We start from the raw sequence: 5,871 nt of genomic DNA, 5'->3' as shown, positions 1-5,871 counted from the left end.
ATGTCAGTCCTCACGATGGCCCCATGTGTGGGGTTGGCCCTATTATTATGACGCAGATAGCAGCTGGCAGAACCAGAACGTAAAGACTAGAATCTATACTGGCTTTGCTTGGCTCCAAGGCTGTCCCCGGAGCCCTACGAAGTGGCCGGGCACCCGAGGACTGTCCAGCCTTACGGATTCTCCCAGCACGCACGGTGGGGCCCTTGTGCCAGGGGGTTGGGGGGGGTGGGCACTGACTACAAGATGACGTGACTTGCCCGGGGCCCCACAGCTTGTCCAAGTGGGAGTGGAGACTCCAATGCAGATCTGACAGACTCTAAGTGCCAGTGCCAGAGGCGTGGTAGGCATAGCACCCCCAAACCTGAGCTTCCTGTAACCTGGGCCAGCATCAGCGGGGAGCTCCCTCCGTCTGGAGCTATTTCTGAGCTCTGAGGTCCTCTTTGGAGGGGGCAGGGAAGACAGTGGGTTCCCCCATGCCCACGCTGCCCCTTTACTGTCTGCTCCCCTCCTGACTTTGTCCTTTCAAATAGGTTTTTCATCCCCAAAACCGCCCTGTTCCCAGCTCCCTGTTCCTGGCTCTGCCCTGCCGAGAAGGACACTGAAAAGCAGGCTTCACTGCACTGTCTTTACAGTTTCCCAGCCAGAAAAACCAGCAGAGGCAAATACAATGTTTGCAGACCAGGTCAGGTCCAAGGTCACTCTATAAAAATGGATTCCTGGAAAGACATAAACCAGCAATTTGCCCAGTGAATTTTATTGGCCTCAAACCCAAACAAAACAAAACAAAACAAAACAACACACCCAAACAAACAAACAAAAAAACTACCCCATTTGAATAACGAAGGGACAGAAACCATTCCCAGTTCCTCCTTTATTAGTGAATAAGGACACACAAAAACTCAACCGAAAGCGAACACATTGCATTAGGTCTGATTTATTAGACGCTTTCATTTCATAAAAACCAGCATTTCTATTAAAAGAGGATGATATCCAAAAGGTCCGTTTGCTTAAAAAAAAAAAAAAAAGACTATTTAATACAGGACAAGGCTTACTTTTATTTTTTTGTTTTTTAAACAAAGCTCACATTCTCCTGACTTCACTCCCGTTACTACAGCCAGAGGGAAACTGATTTCAGAATCCATCTGATATGTCGGATTTCTTTGTGGCATCCACTCATCGCTCAGCAGCCAGCCATGATGTCATAAGCCCATCAGATTTCCGGTAGGGGGGAAACGCTGGGGAATTGGAAAGAATGGATGTTTCTTGCCCGTCAGGAAAGGGGGGCTGGGGGGGGAAGGGGCTGGGTGTGTTAGGAAGGTGGGGGACGGGAGGCAGGCTCAATGTTTGTGATATGTAACGTCAGGCAGAAATCTGAAAAATCCAGCCACCCAGATGTTTTCTAAATATCCAGATGTCTGGCACCGAGCAGACCCCACTACCTCCCATCCCAAGAGGCGCCCGGCATTTCGGCTTTGACCTCGAGTCTGTGGCGAGTGCACGCTGCCAGGAGCCGTGCATCCTCAAGGCTGCCCACCCTCGGGTTGGGAATTTTTTCCTAAATCTTTACACATGGATGACAAGGGTAACTAGGTCCAGATTTTTAGAAGCTGTTGAAGCAGTGATTTGAAAAGTTCAGTCCCTGGAATTAGCTTCCACGGAATACGCTATAGAAGCCAGAAAGGAAGAAAGCAATCCCATAGCCAACACTCACACAGACATACGTGACTCTTAAGCCACAGGACTTAAAAACCCAAAACAAAACCAGCGAGTCTGAGAACCGAGGACTCCAGACTGACACTGAGAAGCAATGAGCCCTCCCCCAGGAGCACGCTTCCCCCAAATCAGAAAAACACCAAACAGCTTTGTTCTTCCTGACAAAGCCCCTCGCTTCCAAGGAACAGACAGTGCCAACAAAAGCACAGGGTAGAACTAATTTACACTGAGGCTCGGGGCTTCAAGGAGTCATAAAGTACAGAAATGGCTTTGCCGGGGAAGCTGCCTCCCTTCAGCTAGCAGTGGGGACCCCCTGGCCTGGGGGAGTCCCACAGGCCACAGACGGAGTGGCGTTTGGGCTTCCAGGCACACACACCCACTGAGACCACCACGGAGGCCTGTGACATCACGGCTAATTGCTCTTGAAAATGAGCCAAGAACTGCAGGCCCCTGGGGCCCAAACCCTGCGGCTTCTGCTTCGCAGGGAGCCAGGAGGAGAGGCAGCTGGGGAGGGGGGCCATCTCCAATTAGAACCCAGCGCCTAGATAATGCAAAAGAGGGTGGCCAAAGGGAGGGTGTCTGGCAGAGGGGTGGAGGAGGTCCACGGTGTGGTGGGGCTCGGCGATGGAGTTGGGGGTGCGCTCTGTGGCCTCATCTCCTAGAACAACCCCTATGCTTTCGAGATGGGGAGATTGAGGGCCAGGAGTGGCTGAGTGGCCTGCGGAAGGTCACCAGGCTAATTAGCGGGACAGCCTGTACCAGGAAACAGAAAACACAGGCCTGGCATTGCACAGCCCTTCCCTGAACGTTATCTAATTTAATCCTCCCAACACCCTGTGAGGGAAGGATTATCATTAACCTCAGTTACCAGAGGAGCCAATGGAGGCGCAGAGAGGTTAAGTAATTTGCCCAAGGTCACACAGCTTGTCATTAGCAGAACTTGGCCTGAACCTCTGAGTTGTGCCAACTCCAAATCCAGGGCTCCTTCTGCTGGGGGGTGGGGGGGTGGGGGGGGAGATGCTTCAGGTTTAAATGGGAGCAGTGAATCTGATTTAAATACATATTTAAAATGCTGGTGATCTCCACAGAACAGAAGGACGTAAATCATTGCAAATTAATTTTTTAAAGCAATTCCAGTCAGGAGGGCTGGCTGGCTGGCTGGCTGGGGAGGCCGCTTCTGTTTGGTCCCCACCAGAGCCTGAGTAAAGCTTGCAGACATTCTAGTGGAGCATGGAGGCAGCTCCCTGAGGTGGATGGGTGGGATGGGAGGGGGGAGCTGAAAGCTTTGTTGGGCATCTGTGAGAGCGTAATCTGCCACCGGAAAAGTGCCAGGCCCACAGGTCTGACAGAGCCAGGGGAGGGAGAAATTCACCAAGTGTGGAAACTATGAAAATTAAGGAGAGTTGGTCTTTCAAAGCCTGAGTCCTACTTTCCTGCCAGGAGTTTCAGGGAAGGGTGGGGAACCTCCATGTTCCTCACAGCGATCTGTGGCCCAGAGGCCTGACTCTGGGGCAGGCAGGTGCCACAGACAGCCTGTCGGCTCCAGATTGGGGGAGAGGCAGGGGAGACCAGGCAGGTCCTGTGGCCCTCGACCCTGGCCATCTGGGGACCCTGCTGGCCACCACCTTCTCCAGAGAAGCATCTGAAGGAAATCAAGCCTCCCAGAGCTGGGACAGAGGTTGAACTGAGGACTAGATTGGTCTGAGCTCAGAGAACAGGACAGGCACATGTCCTCTGGCCTCCCCCTCTGCAGTCCCTTCCCTTCCAGTGGAACAGCCTTGGAATTTCAGCGGGCCATCTGGGCCAGGCCTCTCCCTGCTCACTTCCTCACCAGGCCTGCTGTTTCTTTTACTTTGCTTCTGTGAACTGCAAATGGGGTGTGGAGCCCAGGACTCAGTCCAGGGAAGGAGAGAGAAGTTTCTGCCATCTGGATGCCCGACCTGGCTGAGCAGCTTGCGTTTTTCTGGGGGAAATTCTACCCATCCTTTATTCGATTTGTCTACTGTCTACCCAAAAGAAATTTGGGTCCTGCCTTCGTTACACTCCCATTTGATGGAGGGAAACAAATATTAACCCAATAATGACATTAAAATGTCCATGGAAGGAGTGGTTTCCAGGCTATGACAGCCTGTCAACAGGGGAAGTGTCAGGTCAGTGAGGTCAAGGAAGGCTTCCTGGAGGAGATGACTGGAGCCCAAAGGTTGAGGAGGCAGAATCCCTCACTGTCACCTCTCCCGGGAAGCCTTTCCTCATGACTACACAAGCTTGCCTCCCATTCCCGTGCCCCATTCCCTTCTGGATTATTATTCATCATCTGTGTCCCTGCACTGGTTTGGAAGTCCCAGACTAGGTCTGCCTTGTTCACCACTGAGTCACCTGTGCCTGGGATTTTCGATGAGTACTTGTTGATCAAAAAAACACACAACATGTGCAAAGGACCTGTGGTGCAGGAATCAGAGAGAAGGGGGAGTGTAGGAATAAGAATGGGGGCAAAAGTCACAGGGAGTAGTGGGAAATGGGACTGGGCCACCCCAAGAGCCACCCTGGTATCTCTTCTCTCCTCTGGGCTGCCTTCTGCCTTCCTCCTGTGGCAGAAACTGGGTTTCGGGGTCTTCCTTACCCTACAGGAGACTGTCACACAGATACTCTGTCCCACTCCATCCGCCCCAGGCATAGCATCAGGAAGGCGGGGACTAGCATCACCTGCCCAATAGGCTTCCTCCCCATCCCTGTCTTCCCTCCTCCACCCTCCTTCACCCCCTCTCCAGTGCTCAAGTGCCCCCCAGATCCAAGGAGAGGCAGCGGGAGGCCGATCCAGGAGTCCCGATCCTCTCCCTACACCCCACCCCCAAGTCCCATCTGCACCCGCCTCCCCCCACCCCCCCCACGCCTTTCTCCTCACTGAGGCGAAGTGGAAGGAGAGAAGGAGCTGGGCTGCGGGCTCGGACCAGACCGGGTTTGAGGCCCCTCAGCGACTGTCGTGTCGGTAAGCTGGCCTCTGCCCCTCAGATTCCTCCAGGTGAGCTGGAGAGACCCCCGGGCTCCAGCGGGCACAGCGCGGGCGCTTCGGGAACCTGTCTGAAAGGCTCGAAGTCAATCTCCTCCGGTTTCCCGCCCGCGCTCAGTTCAGCTGCTCCCTCCGCCCGCCCCCTTCCACCCTGCGGCGGCAGCTGGGCCGGGGCGCGGGGGTCCCCCAGGCTCCCGCGGCGGAGAGCAGCGGACACTCTCGGGCCGCGCGCCCCGGGCCCCGCGCCGCTTCGCTCTGCGCTCAGCGCCCCCGCGCGCCCGCCCCGCGCGCTCCGGCAAACTTTCCGCCGCCGCCCCCCGCGCGCGTCTCCACCGCCCCGCGGCTCTGCGGCGCTCCCCCGGCCCCTCCCCGGCGCTGCGGCGTGCCTCGGTCAGTGTCCGCGTCTCCACCGTCTCACTCCGGGTAGTTACGCTGACCGCCTGGACTACCTCGGGATTTCGGAGGCGCCTCCGCGGGACCGCCTGCGCGCGTCTACACCGCCACGGCAGTCCCCCGGGTCACTGAAGACTCCTCGGCTCAGAAGCCGCGTCCACGCCGCCTCCGACATGCCCCAGCTCCCGGACCGCGTCTACACCGCTCAAGGCTCACGAGGCTCAGAGGGCGACCCAGGACGCAGACCCCGCGACAGCCGCTCAGTGAGCGGGGTGGTGCCGCGTTTTCCCCCGGCGTCCCCGCGCCCCGCGAAGCCGGCCGGGGGCTGCTTACCTTGCCCGCGCCCTCACGCTCCGGTCCCGGCGGTGCGGTCAGTCCCTTTCATACATTTTGCAATACTGTCGACAGCGAAAGAAAATATTATAAATCCTCTCCCAGTCACGTGGCTGCCCCCCAGTCTCCCCGCTTTCCTCTCTTTTCGGCCTTTGAGACAATACTCGGCCCCAGCGGCCGGCCGCTGGCCCGGGGGCTCCAGGCGGGCGCTCCTGGCCGCGTCGGGGCGGGGCCTGGGCCGACAGTGGGCGGGGAAGGGGCGGGGCCGGGCGGGGCGCTGGGGCTCCAGCGGCCCTTCCGCGGGAAGCCGGGGCCGCGCCGCCGGCGCTCCTGTTCCAGCGCTGATTGGTCGGCCGTCCGGCGGCGCTGAGGCCTGACTGGCTGAGATGAAGAAGGGGCTCAGGCAATGGGGTGGGGTGGGGGTT

The 5,871-nt window shown here is 57.2% G+C and overlaps 1 long non-coding RNA gene across 1 annotated transcript; it reads right to left on the bottom strand.

Moving 5' to 3' along the window:
- Positions 1 to 1,035: 1,035 nt before the first annotated feature.
- LOC116882445 lies at positions 1,036 to 5,657 on the bottom strand. The gene is made up of 3 exons (XR_004385647.1): positions 5,447 to 5,657; positions 4,616 to 4,791; positions 1,036 to 1,235 (listed from the first exon to the last, which is right to left on the bottom strand). It is a non-coding gene; the product is annotated as an uncharacterized LOC116882445 (long non-coding RNA).
- Positions 5,658 to 5,871: the final 214 nt, after the last annotated feature.

The sequence above is a fragment of the Lontra canadensis genome, unplaced genomic scaffold (assembly GCF_010015895.1).
Source record: "Lontra canadensis isolate GAN:19392208 unplaced genomic scaffold, GSC_riverotter_1.0 scaffold84, whole genome shotgun sequence".
NCBI lineage: Eukaryota > Metazoa > Chordata > Mammalia > Carnivora > Mustelidae > Lontra > Lontra canadensis.
This window is presented reverse-complemented; position numbering and strand designations above follow the sequence as displayed.